General features: G+C 35.8%; 1 long non-coding RNA gene across 1 annotated transcript in view; it reads left to right on the top strand.

Moving 5' to 3' along the window:
* The window catches only part of LOC308194808, a 113049-nt gene that overhangs the window by 26840 nt on the left and 68084 nt on the right, over nt 1-18125 (top strand). Inside the window, exon 3 of the long non-coding RNA XR_013950881.1 lies at nt 98-143. This is a non-coding gene — a long non-coding RNA (uncharacterized lncRNA). The remainder of the gene's footprint in view (nt 1-97; nt 144-18125) is intronic.

Below are 18125 nucleotides of genomic sequence, written 5' to 3'. Positions count from 1 at the left end.
TCCCTGCCACATATTGCCAGCTGGAATCCTGAGAAGTTGCACTTCCTCTGTCCTCTGGCTGCTTGCAGTGTTCATTCCCTTCTTTATTCCTACACAGAGAACCTTTTACTGAACTGGTATTGACTGGACACTCAGACACTCAGGTAAAATCTCAAAAAGATTCTTATTTTTATACTTTGCATACTCAGAGACTATGTACTTATATTTGTTCAGGTAACCTTGAGCTGTAAACATATGCCTCCTACAGGCCAATACTTTTTAAACAATCCAGATTTTTAGTATCAATCAAAATATCTGCTGCCGCTCAACATGTCAATGATAAATGCAACCTGTATGATCAAATACTTTTAAAAGGCTTTGAGGTTAACATTGTCATGGAAGTTTGATCTATCAAAAACATGACAAAGATGTCAAGGTGATAAAAACTCTGTATTATGTTTTATGAGTAAGGTATGCAATTTTCTGCCCAAATTTGTGCCTTCTGGTTGACAAATTGTGCACAAATTTGGTAGTAATGATAATGGAATAATTTTCAAAGGTTCAAGCACACTTAATACGTCCAAAGAAGAAAGATTGCATGTTAATGATCATGTGTAGAAAGAACTGCAGGAAGAATTTCAAAATATACAACTAAGATGTTAAACTCTGAGCCAGGAGTAGTTTTAAGCTAAATTCCAGTTCTGCCTTGTTCAGAAGTGATAAACACAGGGGTGTTTGATGTGTGCAAACATAGAGAGATGCAAGGACACTGACTACTTTGAGAAGGTGGCCATGCGCCATTGTATTGGCCATGTGTCTCAATAATAAATTATAATTTATTAGGAATACTATTACAGAATTAGAATTTATTAGGAATACCTATTACAAGGAATAATAAATTAGAAGACTTAATAACAGCAGAAGTACAAGAGGCATGGCAGAAAGATTTTGCTAGGCTTCTGAAACTGTGGGATACTCTTTATTTCTGTTTAGTTATCAATAATTTGATTAAGGCACACATATGATGCCTTGAGACTATCCGTTTTTGCAGTAAATAATGGTTGAAAGAAAGGTCTGATACAGACCAGAGAACTGTGAAATAAAACTGGGCGGATCTAGACAGTCTGTGAAAGAGAGCATTAAAATTCACTAGGCATTTTTTCTGGGAGCAACAGAAGGTTCAGATAAAGTTTATTTTCTGAATGTCTTAAACTCCTTAAGGTGGCTTAACTGCTAATGTTAAATGTGATGACTGAAGACAGTTAGGCTCAGCTGGTGTCACACAGCTATGTACAAAATGATTACTTAAAGCTGTGCTTTAGTTTGGATGATTGAACCTAATAATTTGTACAGCAATACCCTGAATGCTGCATGATCATCATGGATAAGCGATTTTCAGGGAGATCTGAATGTTCAAATTTTTCAGTGATGCACCATTACTTTGTAGCACAATCATATCTTGAAGCTATCAGGGCCTCTAAGTAATTAGTAACTGTGGAGGAAAGAAAACTACCAATTTGTATCATTTCTGTATTTTTTTATATTTGAGGGGTTAATAATGTAAGTCAGAAGGTTAATTTGTTTTTGAAGGATTTTTAAAAAGTGTTTGCTTAATTTTATTGCAGATATTTTGCCTTTCATTATTATAGCTTTGAACCCAATGAGTTTGTTGCTATCCAAAAAAGAGGTAGACACTTAGAAAGATCAAGCAGTTTGGATAAAGCATCAAGTTTGCAGATAGTCCTAAAGTATTGATTTTAAATGTTAAATTCATCCTCACAACTGAAGAAAGAAAACATAAAAATTATGGTTTCGTGTCTGGAAAGTGATCAGCAGGCTTCAGTTGTTTGAGAATAGCTTTTAGACCTTCTTAAGGCAAATAAGCTTGATTAGCAAAGAAAACAAAGACAGAGAGATGTGAATATGGACATGTAAACAGTTAAATGGGAAAAAACTCTTTTCACAAGGATGCACTCTGAAGTCAGGGAGGAGTAATGGGACTGCAGCAAGTGGTCTCAAAGTACAGTGACATGCTTGGTACTTCATGACACTGTGCACTTGGACCAACAAAGCTCTTGACAATATAATGGTCCGTAAACTCATACATTTGTATAATATTTTCAGTGAATTGAGAGATAAGTCTGAAGGTTCAACATAGGAAGCCAAAATTTTTTAATGTGACCATCAGGAGTCCAGGTGCTGATCATTTCTCCAGCTAGAGTAATAGTAAACTTTTGAAATGATGGAACTGTTTTTGCATTGTCTGAAGAAGATATTCCTTATCAAAAGCTATCTATTCATTACAGATTTAAACAGGTAGATAATGGTAATATACTATATATGTTTATACAAATCGAGTGATGTTATGATAGCATTGAAGCTGAACTTAAGATTCATGGTTGTTAATGCAAGGTCTTCTACTCTTAAGATAAAAGGCTTGTTTCTATCGCCATGCTGTTAACTGTCATAGAATCATAGAATGATTTGGGTTGGAATGGACCTTAAAGACCACCTTGTTCCAACACTCCTGTCCACTGTCCACGTCACAGACAAAGATGTTAATAGTGCTGGTCCCAATCCTCACTCCTGAGCAACACCACTCATTACCGATCTCCACTTGGACATTGAGCTGTTGACCAGAACTCTTTGAGTGTGACCATCCAGCCATCCTCAACATCTAAATATGATCTTCCTATCATTTTGGAAGAATAGTGTATGAAACTAAATGGTTCAAACTTATTCTTCTTTCCAAGATCCAAAAAACTCGAATCCCTGAATACATCGTCACTTGCAAAAACGTTTGGACCAGATCCCAAGAGCTTTCTTAGATGAATCCTCCAAGGCGATCTTTGACTGTTTTATGTCAGAAATTAAGTGTGGATTTTGTTCTATACAAAACTAGTTTAAGATTTTTCTGAATTATTTTTAGGTGCAGTTTCCAATTAATTTTTCTATGGGAATATATACAATTTTTGGCCGTTGTTATGGCAAAACCAGACTGTTTCTTTTGCTAACTTAAGTGCTAGAGTATTAACAAGTTTTAACAGGATACAGAGTTGAGGAAGCCATTACTAAAATAAACAAGATAGCAGTGACAGGTTCTGAACAGTACCCTTATTATCATTTGGTAAGGGATCAGAAAACCTAATATTTTCCTTGGAACACTGTTAGTATTTTGTACTTTATAGTTGTGATAAGGCTCTTTATCTATTGTATGTACTGAAAACTGTTGCAAAAAAACAAACAAAAAAAAAAAAACAAAAACCTTCTGACTTTACAAGCACAAAGACAAGGGAAGCAATGATTTTAACTGTACTTTCCATTTTGGTTATTGAAATTATGTTCTGTTGTACTTTGGATTATTGACCAGGACTAAATTATGCACATCTGAAATAACATTGCTCGCTTTTTGTGTTATTATTTATTTATTTGCTTCCCGACTTATTTATTTTCTGTGTGTTTCTGAGCTCCGGAGGTATTTAATGTAGGAATAGATTCAGGAAGTTAGTCTGTGAGTAGTCTAATTTTCTTCGGAAGAGAAACTATCTTATTTTGACAACTAGAAAAACAACCTCTTCATCCCCAAAAGTGTACAGAATAAACATAATGGAGTAAACCACTTTCGACACCAATCACATGTGCTACAGAGCTAAAAATAGTGGCTTTGTGCATGCAAACTTTTCCTTAATCTTATATTTAAAATATTCTTTATATTTTTAAAAGAAAAGAAGAAAAGTTAAAAGTGATAATATTTAACCCCCTAAAATTCAAAAAAACTTTTATGAATTTGTTTCTGCTAAAGAAAAAACTAACTTCTAAAGATTAGTCTAAAGAGATTTGTAATTGTTTTCTGCATTTCATTACGAATTTATGCATTATGTCCACTGAAATAAAAGTGTAAATGAAGGTTCAGATAAGGTCTCAATCTGGAAACAAGCAGGAATAAAGAGAAGACTTTTGGGTGCAGAGGTGAACTGTTTGCAGGAGACAAAATGAATGGAAATTGTAAACTAGAAAGGAACTGTCCTTTCTGCTCTGAGGGTACAGGGGCTAATGGTGTGGATTCCCTGCTGCAGATTCTAGGTGCTGTGGCAATTCAGATAAAAATGTAAGTACATTGCAGTGGTGGCACCAGGGTGACAGGAGAGACTGAGTAACTGAATGTGGTACAAAAAAAAAAAAAAAAAAAAAAAGCCAGTGAAAGGCATAGGGAATAGATCAAACAGCTGGAACTACACAAAAGGAAATTTTATTCTGCTTAGCACTAGAAGCCCTGGTTGGTCTGAACCTGAAATGCCTTCCATTATCTTTGCCTGGGACTCCAGCAAAAGGAAGGGAGTGGAGCTGCTGGGGTGTAAAAAGCAGATCACAGATCACAGTCTCCAAACCTCCTACATAGAATATTTCTGCTTCTGGCAGGATAGATGATCTTTTTAAACACGGTATACATTCACTTCCAAACACACTATTTCCTTAATATCAGATGTGTTGCCTTGTGACATTTCCTCTACAAGAAATACCAGTAGTAACCATCTGTGTCTGGACTTTTTTTCCCATGCCTTCCCATGATTATTTCCCCTATGACTTCTTTTAGCATTTCTTTTTTTTTCTTTATGGGTACTTGTGTATTAATATATAAACTTAATACATAAACTATAAAGTCTCTCTCTCTCTCTTTCTTTCCCCTCAATGTCTTCAGTCCAATGTGCTCTTAATTACATGAATGCTTATTTACATTTGTTGACAGCTGATACCTGAATGCTTATATCCTGCCTGATACATCGCAATTATTCATTTCCTTTCTACTCTGTGACGGTGTTATCATAGTATCCACATTGTCTAAGCATGCTGGGTGGTATAAGACCAAGTGCCATTTTATGGACAATAAATGCACAGATTATTTTTTTTTATAAATATGACATAAAAATAATGGAGCAAGTTTTCTACGAAGGGCAATAATACAAATTTCTATCTTGATCTTTGATTTTTTGAGATGATCCATGCTAGAAGGAAGTTCTTGAAATCTGCTCTCACCACTGCCTATAACGTTGGTCTCTAATTGGAAGAAGTTTTGCCCAGTATTTCAGAATATTCTGAAAAATATTTCCATAGTAATTGATAGGCAGTTTCTGAGAAAAACTAATAATTTGATCAAAACACTTTTTTTTTTTTTTTCTGGTTAAGTCTATAGGTAAGGCTGCTGCCAGGTTGGTATGAGAAGTGTTAGGCTTATGCTTTCACCAGAACCTGCCTTAGTCCATTCCTGTCCCACACAGTGGAAATGATTAACTGTTAGTTTGAATATCTGAGAGCTATCTACCATGTCTGCCAGTTAATTTCCTCAGTAAATGCTTTTCATACACAGCAACTCTCCCTTCTTCTTCCCCCCACCAAAAAAAAAAAAAAAAACCACCACCACCACCAAAAAAAACCCCAAAAAACAGAAAAACTGAACAAAACCCAAACAGATTAAACAATGTCTCCTGTAGCTGGAAAAATGAACAAACAAAAAAAAGATTGATTGTTATTGGTAAAGTAAGATTATTACTATCATTACAGTACCAAACTTAGACAAGTCACTAGATACAGCTGTACTTACGAAGGGAAGATCAACAAATAAATAGACTAAATAGACAAAACAGTAGGTTCAAATCTGACTCTGGCATATTTTATTTCAAATCAATTTACTTAAAATCAGTTAACTTAAACTGACTGCACAGAGTTACATGAGTTGTGAATTTATCCCAAGATCTTTCTGGAGTGTTTTTGAATAACATGGTGTTAGTCTTTTCAGTTTCACACTCCTGTTAGCTTGGGAAAAGGTGACAATAATGGTGGTGTGATTTGACCCAGATTCATCCTGAAGTCACAGAACAGAGAAAGTTGCAAGAAAAGGGTATGCTTTACAATACAGTGTTACAATTGCGGTGTTCTCCCCACCCCCCCTCGCCTTCCCCCCCCGCCCCGTGTTAGAGTACCATTTTTAACATATGTATAATCTACAAAGATAGGTATTAGTTGATATATATAAGGTATATAAACTTTCTTTGAAGTTAATGTGCAAGAGGAGTAAGCGGTTTCAACATCAAATGTGTTTCCATATATATAAAAATGCTGAATTAGGGAAAGAGTGCCTTTTAAAAGTGCTTTTTACTAAAAATATTAAAAATCTACAGAATTACTTAGACGCACACTTGGATAAATTCAGAAATAATATCTAGCAGAATCTTGTATCACAACACTATTTCATCTTTACTATCTTCCTGTAATTGACTGCTATGTACTTACCCTTCAGACTCAAGGAGTTACTGTCACTATTTCTTTCCAGAAAGGTTTGTTAATTGCCCTTTATATTTTGCACAATAGAAGTGCTACAGCCCTGAAGTAGCCAGTTTACAGATAATTTTTATTTTCTGCATCTCTTCAAGGTAGTTCATAAGTGTTAATAGCATTTGATATTATTTTTCTTTTGTCTTTTTAAGAAAGGAAAGTAGCACATTTTTATAGGCTCACCTTGACTCAGTAATACTTACGATTTTGAATTATGTTCTTCTTGTTTGCAGTGAGAAAATAGCCATCTAAATGAAACTATTGAATTTTAGTGCAAAGTTCTGGAGAGGTGAATTTGCTAGATTAAAATAAAGCACCCTGAAAGGAAGCCCTTTTATAACATTTCAATCCTCTGCAGAACTTTCATCTTCCTCCTTTATGTTTAGGCAACACTTTCATCAGCCTGAAAGGCTGATGGTAGTCATCTTACCTGCTTACTCGTCAGCTACCACTATTGCAGCTCTAAACTCAGGCATTTGGGTTTTTCTCTCTATGGTGGGCTTTACAGTAGTTGTAAAGCTTGGGCTGGTGCCCCGCCATTGTTACTGCTACTCTTGTTGATCTCACAGTTTAATGTGACCACCTACTTTATCACTACCACCTACTCAAGCTACCAGTGGAAAAGGATCATGCCCTCTGTTGTGTCTCTACATTTTCTGATTGTCTTTTGTACTCTATAAAAGTAACAATCTCATCCAAACACTATTTAAGAAATCAAAGCAAGTGGAGATCTGGATGAGAGAGAAGGCCTTCATATACATTCATGAACTATATCTGCACAGAAACTAAATTATGGTTTATAAAATATTATGAAAATATTATGAATATTATGTATAATATTCTCTTCTGTACTTGCAGACAGTGTCTTGAGGGAAAGAATGTTATCAGGAATAGTCACATCCCTATGTCTCCAACCAGTCCTTTTTGTTAGTAAAAACAAAGCAGGACGCCTTTCCTCATTGGCTCCTCCACCACCTGTGTCAAAAAATTGTCAGCAATCTTGTAGAACCTTAACTAACTTCCTTCCTTCCTTCCTTCCTTCCTTCCTTCCTTCCTTCCTTCCTTCCTTCCTTCCTTCCTTCCTTCCTTCCTTCCTTCCTTCCTTCCTTCCTTCCTTCCTTCCTTCCTTCCTTCCTTCCTTCCTTCCTTCCTTCCTTTCTTTTTCTTTCTTCTTTCTTTCTTTCTTTCCTTCCTTCCTTCCTTCCTTCCTTCCTTCCTTCCTTCCTTCCTTCTTTCCTTGCCTTCTTTCTTGCCTTCTTTCTTGCCTTCTTGCCTTCTTGCCTTCTTTCTTTCTCTTTCTCTTTCTCTTTCTTTCCTTCCTTCCTTCCTTCCTTCCTTTCCTTCCTTCCTTCCTTCCTTCCTTCCTTCCTTCCTTCCTTCCTTCCTTCCTTCCTTCCTTCCTTCCTTCCTTCTTTCTTTCCTTCTTTCCTCCTTTTCTTCCTCCTTTCCTCCTTTCCTTCTTTCCTTCTTTCTTTCTTTCTTTCTTTCTTTCACACTTTGGTTCAAAGTACCAATACTGAAGTATTTTTAATACTGCAGAGCTTGGAAGCATCTTACCTGTAACGAAGTTGTTACAGGTAAAATCTTACCATGTAACAGAATTGTTTGATCCGTGTCCTGGGATGCTCTGAGCAGAGATTAATGGTAGACAAGGCTCACCACATTTCTGGTGGATATGAGGATCCTCCTCCTAGGATATGAGAATCCTCCAAACTGATGCTTTCATGTCCCTCCAAGGTTAAATAGATATTTTCTGATGTTTCTGTACTAAACGTTTTGCAGAACCAGATGTTTCTGAAGTGAAAGAAATAGAGATTCTTTTTTTTGGTTCAGTTAGTGATAATAAACTAAAAACCAAATACAATTCTTAAATTCAAATGCAACAGAAAGGAAGCAATTAAACTGGGTATCAAAACAGGGCCAGATTTGATATCCTAACTTCCAGTATATAATAATCAGCATGCAATTTCTTTTGTTGGTTAGAATTTTTGACATTTGAGACCATTTGCTTCATACAGCTAAAATTTTGACTGAAGAAAAGTAACTTTATATTGGACAAAAATACTAAGTATGTGATGAACACAATATCCCCCCTTGGAGTCACAAGACTCATCTTTCTGCTTCACTCAACTTCTGAAGTCAAAACCAATCTATCAGAAAGAAGTGTCAGTGCTCAGATGCTCTGTTGTTATAGTTTCATACAAGGCTCCCATGCTAACAAAGTTGAAGGCATCTTGTTTTTATAATTTTACTTGTTGAATTTAGTGAAAATGTATCTGGGCTTCTTTCATAGCAGTAACGATATCTGCTCTGAACTTAACAAATAACAAGCACATAAAAAAAAAAAAAAAAAAAGCAGACCAGTGTTTTCTTTGGACAGAATCAGATCACTTTCACACATGGATAAATCTTGCTTTGGTATGGCTGAGGTTCCTTTTTTAACAAAATTGTGTGTTGCTGACAGCAAAGAGCAAGTTCTTGCTGCCTGAAGCCAGTGGGAGTTGTGCCTTTGACCAGAGTCAGAAGCATATCAGAGCACAGGTTATATCACTCCCACAAGACTCTGTCAGATCTGAGATACAAACCTTGTTCGGGAATCTTTCAGTTCAAATCTTCTCCTTTAACAAAATCAGAAATCTTTAACATAGAGCTTCTTATACAATAGGTCTCTGAAAACAGGCTAGGCATGTTGGGTTAATTTATATTCTTACTTCCAGATGAATTTTAAGTATTACATTACAAACCAGGAGCAATGCTATAGATCCAAACACTTGTGACAATACCTTTAAGTAAATGGAGACATATATAAAGAATGATTATGTATTTATGAACTGGAAAGGAGGCTGTACTGCAAATGAGATTAAAAAAAATAAAAAGATATGACTCATAAAAACCTGTTAGCAAGGACTGCATTATAAATTTCTGTGAAACTTGGTTATATTGAACAGTAATAATATGACTATACTGGATATGTACCGCCTAAATCAGAAACCTTAAATTCCGTATCCTGATACTTAATTATGAACATTGGTAATAATTTTTAAAACTATTTTTCAAGCCAATATCCAATATCTTTTTGAGCAAAGTAAATATATTTTAAAAAATCTAGCAGAACCTCAGTCACCACTGGGGTTCTGCAGGTCTCCATTTTAGGGTCAGTTCTCTTTAATGTTTTCAGAAATGACTTGGATGCAGGACTCAAAAGTACACTGAGTAAGTTTGCGGATGACACAAAATTGTGAGGAGCAGCTGACTCCGTTGAGGGCAGAGAGGACCTGCAGAGAGAGCTTGACAAATTAGAGGGCTGGACAATCACCAACTACATGAAATTTAAAAAGAGGAAGTGCCAGATTCTGCACCTGGGAAGGGGCAATTCTGGATATACATACAGATGGGGGGACAAGAGGCTGGAGATCAGCCCTGTGGAAAGGGATCTGGGAGTTCTGCTTGATGGCAAGTTGAATATGAGCCAAAAAGGCCAACCATATCCTGGGGTGCATCAGGTATGGAGCTGGACAGGGGAGGGTCAGGCTGGGTGTCAGGAAAAGGTTCTTCACCCAGAAGGCACTGGCACAGGCTCCCCAGGGAAGTGGTCATAGTACTGAGACAGCCAAAGTTCAAGAAGCATTTGGACAATGGTCTCAGACACATGGTCTGATTTTTGGGTGGTCCTGTGTGGAGCCAGGAGTTGGACTTGATGGTCCTTGTGGGTCCCTACCAACTCAAGATATTCTGTGATTTTATGATTCTGTGCTTTTAAAAATTATATTGTGGGTGATCAGAGAACTCTGTCTTATTTCATGATCTTCAGTATTGGAAAGGTAACAAAAAGTATAAAACTTTCTACTTTTCCCTGTCAAAGCAAACAAGCATTTTTTTTTCTCCTTTATAAAAGCTTTCAGTTCTTGTAAAATACTCTTCGTATTTTCAAGGTACTGCAAAAATAGAAAGGAGCAACACTGTCTTATCTTGCATGAGTCAGCCTTTTACAGATCACACCTTCCAGCTGCAAAAAGTTACAAGTTAAATCTTATGCTAAGCTGATATCCTTTTTATTTTTTATTTTTTATTTTTTATTTTTTTATTTTTTATTTTTTATTTTTTATTTTTTATTTTTTATTTTTTTCTTTTCATATTACCTTTGATATCCTTTACCTGGATAATGGGGAATTTCATGGTTTGTAAAGCAAAAAAGGAATTGATTCAGGTGTATTGGAATTCAGGTTCAACAGAAAAGGGTAACAGTTAGGGTCTGTCAGAAGACTTCAGAGCCACAAAATGTTGGTTAGATATGCAGAGCAGGTGGATATATTTTGCATTCTACTTCTGATTCTGCACATGCAGACCTTGCTTGAATTAGTCTGTTTTAGGTGTTACCATTTCAAATGAAGAAATCTCTCTGCTATGAAGAGATCTAAAGCCTGACACTGTTTTTGAGCCTGTAGATAAGAAGCGATGCTGTGAATTTGGTGATGCATCCATTTCAGTTTTTATGTTTATAGGACTTTGGCATGCAAAAACCTGCAGTCTGAAAAAATATATATATATATATATAGAATACATTGAGCAGTAATTTTTGTGCATTTGTCAGCAATTCAAACTCATTTGCTCAGTGAAGAGCCTTTTGACTTAGCTTTTATTAAATGGTAGAGGAAAAAGTCATTCACTGTACTCATCAGAGAGCACATCTTTTATCTAGGGTTTTCAAAGTATTTTCCAAATTAAGCTTTCTGACCTTCTTTTGAGTTAAGTATCAGATAGGTGAACTGAACATTTTATTTTAGCACTTCTGGGTGAAACATATTGACTTGAAAGCACTGATCCTGAAGAGAGGTGAATGCAGCTCCATGGGATGCAGGGCAACCCTCTGCATGGAACTCGATCAGGCCCAAGTCCTGCAGACAAATGGAGCTTCTGGCTGCCATTGCTGTATTGTACGTCATCTCCTCCACTTTTGGAAACTTGTGTCAGCTCATGAGAGCCTTTCTGCTGATGTCAGCTCATTTGAACTGTTCTGCTGCTCACATTTTGCCTCAAGCATGTATGTGTGCCTCATCTGATATTTTTTGCTTTTCTATCATAAAATGTAGGCAAAAATTTGTCCTGTATCATTAAGCTTGTTCTTAGATATTGATCTTATTGTGTATTTGCCCTGATATATATCAGAACACATATATGAACTGATTTTCTGTTTGCTGTGAAAGGATATTAGACATAATAAAAAATAAAAAATCCTGTAACTGGGGAAAGGATTTAGAATTTTGTCAGATGTGTAGTTAGCATCAGAGTAAGTAGAGCAGCTGTGTTTGCAGGTGGTAGAGAGGAGAATGCTTTTTGGTTTATTCTCGAGAAAAATGGAATTCTAAAGATCTGTCACATTTTTTTTCCTTGGGTACTTTTGTCAAAATTTGGGACCACATGGTTGAGTGAGAAAAGAAACAGAGTCATTCTTGTTTATTTATCAAAGCTTTAGAAAACATGCTTTCCTTTGCAGGAGATTTTCAACTGGAAAGGTTTTTTGTTGTTGTTGTTTTTTATTTTATTTTATTTTATTTTATTTTATTTTATTTTATTTTATTTTATTTTATTTTATTTTATTTTATTTTATTTTATTTTATTTTATTTTATTTTATGTTATGTTATGTTATGTTATGTTATGTTATTTTATTTTATTTTATTTTATTTTATTTTATTTTATTTTATTTTATTTTATCTTATTAACAGGAGAGTTCCCAGCTTCTTTTCAGATATGCTCAGCTCAGAAATTTCCTCACAGTTTTTCTCAAGGTCATTTTGCAGTACCCAATCAGACATGATTTTCTGCTGCTTCTCTCTCTACATTCCAGTTGTTTGTCTTTTTTCTTTCTGAAGTGTTATGTTTATCACCAAATGGTGCTTTTAGTGAGTCTCCCCCAAGCCCACATACAGACCTCTGTTCTGATAAAGGTTATAATCCTTCCATCTGTTTGGTTCTATAAGGGATTTCAGCTGTTTTTCATATTTTTTTGGTGAGTATAAGCAGCTGTTTCAGAAAAAAAATATAGCAAATGTTCAGCCCAAATGATAACAATGTTTAAAATAATTATAGTATTGTAGAAAGTGGCATATACTATGAATTAAGCCATTTGTTGCTAAGATAAATATTTTATCTACTTTTGTTTGGGATGACTTGGGAAGGTTATGGTGAATTAATGCAGTCAGCTCAAACTCATGCCAATAAAACTTTTAACCCAAACTGCACATGCGCATATATTTCCTATATCTGTCCAGACTTTCCACACAGAAAAGCTCTCAGTGATTCACATGGAAGAACGAGGACAGTACAAATAACATGTTGGTTACAATTTCAGTGTTCATTTGCAACCCATGAAATATCCCTGGCACACAGCAAAAACAGACTCCTGGACCAGATGTCAGAAATGTTAATGTATGTCATTCAGGTCATATTTCATCTCATTTCTTTTCAAAAAGAATTGAGTTTTGTTTCTGGCGTTTTGGGAGTAAATAAAGAGATTTCCATTAACCGATAATGACCAACCTGAATGCAGGAAGCATGTTTTAGGGAATTCCTAGTATAGTACCATAGTTTTTGCTGTACCTGCCTCTACACAGCACCCTTAGTTAGCCACTATAAACTGGTTTGGAGTATAAACTAGATCATTTTTTTAATGGTTTCATTTAAATTAATGGAGTTTACAAAGTATGAAGTTAGTTAATATTCCCCTGTCCCTGAATTTTCTAATGATAAAAAATTTTAGAAATATTTTTAAATAACAGTCTCGATCACAACCTACATAGAATTCATGTTTTGACTTACACTGGTGCAGTATTTTAAAATTCATAAAGAACAAAGGTGTGTCTTACCAAATAAGGAATATTCTCTTTTGTTAAACATATGTGTTAGATTAAATGCCTCTCCTCATGCACTGCTTATCGCATTAGGCAGAATTCATACTGTCATAAGAGCAGATGGCTTGGTTTTATGGAATGTGTTTCATTCAAGGGAAAGGATTGAATAGTTTGACAAAATGCATTTTGTGGATGGATTAGACACAGGAGAGCGACTTGTGGTGTGTTGTCTATGGAAAACACCAATGAATTGATTTTAAGACATTGAGTATAGAATGGATTGGAGTGGCTTAAAACATGCACTTTATTGATCAAACAGATTGAGAGGCCTGACGAAAAAAAGTAAAATATGCCCACAGAACTCATTCTGTCAATGGGAATGTTTTTCATCTACCTGCATCCTCAACAAATTGTATTTTGTTATATACTTCATATGCTCCTAGCAATGCCATTTTCTCCCAATTTCTCTTTCCTCTGACAATAAAACGTGTTTGGTGAAATTTCTTGCTATGACAGATTTTATTGGAAGTGCATAGCTCAGCTGCTCCTGCTTAGTACATGCTTCTGGCCTAAAATGAGGATCTGTGGTAAGGGCTCTGACAATTGGGCATCTGGATTCAAACCCCTCCCCTGTGCCAGGTCGATCGTCTGAAACGAGAGAGTAATGTAGAAGTAGCATCCCAGCAAGGTGCATGTTTTGTGCTGAAACACCTGACTCGGGTGTGCAGAATAATTCACAATGCTAGAACATCTTACGTTAATTAAACACCTAGGCATGATGTTCAGAAAATCCCAAATGCTGAGTGAAAAGGCATTTAGGTAAAGAATAATGAGCGCACTTGGAATCTGAGACACAGCTCCCATCCATAGAGCTCTGTTTCCTGATGCTTGAGATAACTTTCCAGCATAGGTGCCTGTGTCAGGCCAGCCCTTTCCTCCCAGAGGAACTGCAGTCTAGCAGCTCAACTGTTTGATGCCTAGGTTGTAGGAAAGTTCGGTTCATATTCACAGCATGCATACCTGATTTGTGGGTAACCTTAGAGAGCTTTGCCCTTCTTCTCTAGAACAGAACTAGTCATGTTGGATTCCTGCTGATGTTGAGGAGGTAACAATAACAAGAGCATAAGTGATATGGATACAGCAGGGTTATCAGAAAGCCATAGAAAGTAATCCCCAAAGGCTGAATAGGCTGTGCCCGAAACCTCTATGCAGAACTACTGTAAAAGAAAGATAAGTGATCTTTCCTTTTCCTTTACAGGGGGTATTTTTACAAAGCAAATCCCGCTCAGATTTGCCTAGAAAAATCTAAGATCAATAAGTGATATGCAGAAAATTACTTTTTCCAGAACAAATGAATGAACATAATTGAACCTTAATCCCAGATTACATTTTACACTGGGGCTAGTATTAGGTGAATTCAATAACTCCTAAATGGGATTGTTTCCAGATTGAGAGCGTAGCACTGTCTGGGGTCTGAAGTTAGGCATGACTAGATCCTTGTGGACCCAATCGCATAATATCTCTGAGACTCCTGAAAGTTTAATTTGAGAAAAGCATGTTATTGGCATATGCAGAAGCATTTGAACTAGCAAGCAGTCTACGGATTATTTGTTTTATTCCCTATTTCAGAACTGTTCTTATGCCTGTTTTGTATCAAACACTCTCATAAGAGTTCATCAAGCTGCATAATAGGGCTAAGTTGAAATGTTTATAAATTGTTAATGAATAATGTTAACTGACCAAAGTTAATAAAGATTCATTAAAATTTATAAAATAGCTCATGTATATTTCATTGCAAACATAAAATGAAGTACTTTTCCAAACATGGATGCTTCCTGAAACTTAAAATTAGGAATTTTCAGAAGCATTAATTAGTGGAAAGCTGAAGAAAAGGTTATGATGAATGTACATTTTGAACTATTTTGAATAACTCCTCTCTATAAATTCATAAATTATTCAGTAAAAACCACTTATGTAATATTTCTTAAAGGTAAAAGAAGTCTCCTTTCAGGCTTGGTTGCCCTTTCCTTAAAGCAAAATAACTCTGCTACTTTACTGGAACTAAGTAACAGAAATAAATTGATTTTTTCCCCCAAGGAAGGCATCTGTTACTTCCTAAAGTAAAGAAATACTCAAGGAACATATGGTTGAAAGGATTTGGCAGACTACTCTTCTAGAAGAAGAGATGTATATGAGACTGAAGCAAGAAACCAGAAAGTACCAGATTCAGCCGATAGACTGCCAGCATGTCTTTATCTAAAATTAAGTGAGCTTTTGAGTAAAGCATTGGCTAAATTAGACTGGAGTTAAGAGCAATTTGGCTTCTAAACACAGAAAAAAGTCAGACCTTATTATCTGGGTAAAAAAGAAAAAAAATTGGTTAGACTTAATTTCACGTAGTTGACCAGCATAGACGAGTCTTAGTCAGATGTTCAGTTTCCCTAAATGAATGCCTTGGGGAGGGGGGTAAGGGTTACTCACATGAATAAGAATTTCTGATTTGCACGTATCAGATCCAGAAAAGCCACTATAATAGCATATAAAAGCCAGTGAAAATTTGATATTTGGCTCAGCATTTGAAGTCCACAGTTCCTTCTGAAAGAAAGTCACCAACAGTAATAAAATGAGAATTAAAAAATCTTAAAAACTGAATTTGATAGGAATTCAAAAGGACTAATTATAACACTGTACTTTTTGTATAGGCTAGAAGCTTCCTATTTTAGATTATTTCCAATTACTTTACATTTCTGCAGTCTAGGAATAATGATGTAGAGACTGATGTAATCATGATGCCCAGAGAATTTCAGAGACTAGGATTCATAGCAAGAGTCTACTGGAATGTTTGAATGTGGTTTTGTGTTTGTTTGTTTGTTTGTTTCTCTTTTTGTTTTCTCGAGAGCTGTCAACTTAGGTCAGGAGAAATAGTTTCTGATGTCATTCATTTGTACCATTTGTGGGAAGAGCAATGACATTTGCAATTTCTGCTCTTGTTTAGATGCATTGCAACTTGTGTTTAAATGAAAGAGAGAGGAGCCAAAGAGCTGTTCCTTATTATTCTTTTTCTCCTCTGTTTTGTGTGGTAGACAAATTTGTTTTGAAACTGAAAGTGAGATGCTAAATTCCAGAGAATCATGGAATCATTTATTTTGGAAAAGATCTCTAAGATCATCTAGTCCAACCTTTAAATATTCTTCTGCCAAGAGAGTGATATATGATTATCAGGAAAATAATTATGAGGAAAAAGCTAGACTACAATGAAAAGGAGATGCTATTTCCATGCAGGTATCAATGATGAGGTGTAGTTCATATTGCTTTTTTGCAACCATCTTGCTGTTTAGAAGTATCTGGTCTCTTAAAAATGCAAAGAATTCTGTGTTTTCAACCCAAGGCAAATTACTAACAACCTCTGAATGTTATTGCTGGGAGGGCCCCTCCCAAAATGTGCCTTTTTTTCCTGTGTGGAATTGGCTGTTCATGACTTGTGCGCTTGTTTTCATGCAATATTGAGTGTTTGAGTAGTATCTTCACTCTGCTGAGCTGCAAGGGAAGGGAGCTGGCAGGCCCTCAAACAGCTCACATCAGCCTGAGTGTCCTCAAGAGAATGGGTGTGCTACTTTGAGAGGGGTCAAGATTTCCTGGCTGCTGAGAGCAAAGAATCTGTCAGTCAAGGAAGCTGCAAGATACATGCAAGGCAAAGGTTTCAGTTTACAGAGTAATACTGTTTTTTGTTGTTGGTGGTGGTTTTTGTTGTTGTTGTTGTTTGTTTGTTTTTAAAAAACAGCACAATTTTAATCAGTAGATCTCAAATTGTTTTACAAAGGTGCTCAGTGCCTGTATTTTACTGAACGCCCAAAGATGTGAACTGAAGCCAATGAAATGAAGAAGACAAAGCCATAGTCAGAACATGCTTAAATCTCAGCATGCACTTAACCAAAGCATTTCCTAACCACATCACCTTACTTTGTCTCAGTACAAGCTCAGGGAAGTGTGAGATAGACAGTGAGATAGGAGTATCCTTCCTTTCTGAGCTGGGCCAGCTGCAACCTGGAATGAGTTCAGGTTGTTTTCTTGGTTTTCTTGTGAGCGATCTGTAGACTTCCCCAGATTCACATCAAATATTATCTATTTCCTTCCTCAGAGCATACATTTCTTATGTTCATATTGCAGAATTAAGCTAGCAGCTGATAATAGATTTTTCTGTTTGTTTAATTATTGTTTCCTTATATCTGTGTTATCTGATTTTTATTAAGATTTTTTTCACTTTGCTTATTTATCATTGTTAGCAGATTTATTATTATTATTGTTATCATTAGTATTATTATTTTACAAATGGAAATACATGACCTACCCCTCAGACAATTGTACTCATTCGCATACTGAATAACTTGGCAACATGTGGAAGAAAAGCTGGATGTGCTCAGAGATATTTTGATAGACATTTAACATTCTTTCAAATGCTATTTCTGCAGTGAACACAAACCAACTTAAAGGAATGTTTGGGGAGTCCAGTGTAACTGCAGTATCAAGAAGCATGTCCTCTAATAACACAAAAAGTCAGGGACATCAGCAATAAAAAGAACATAATATATTTTAACTGATCTGTCCAGATAGCTTTCTCATGTCCTGTATTTCTAATAATACTCTTTCCAGGATAGCAGAGTAAAGTTTGATGTTATCTGTGAGTCTCATCTTTACGCAGTGTGATACAACAAGCATAAGGCTTATCTTTTGAGTTAGAAATTTCTGCAGTTAAGGATGTGGTTTTGTAAGTTATCATCTCTATTCAGACCCATTGTAGGAGACACTTTCTATAGTGCTGTAAAGGACTCTTCAAAAGCTGTTTGCCTAATGCAAAAAGGCAGGGCCAGCACAAGAAAGCTTTTCTTCCTGATCTGGGTGAATGTCATTGAACATTCATTCTGTTTGAAATGAGCAGGTCATTTAAAAGACTTTAAGTTTACTAGCTA

This window comes from Anser brachyrhynchus (assembly GCF_964034855.1).
Source record: "Anser brachyrhynchus genome assembly, chromosome: 4".
Classification (NCBI taxonomy): Eukaryota; Metazoa; Chordata; class Aves; order Anseriformes; family Anatidae; genus Anser; species Anser brachyrhynchus.
The sequence above is the reverse complement of the archived record's forward strand: the minus strand, read 5'-3'. Positions and strand labels throughout refer to the sequence as shown.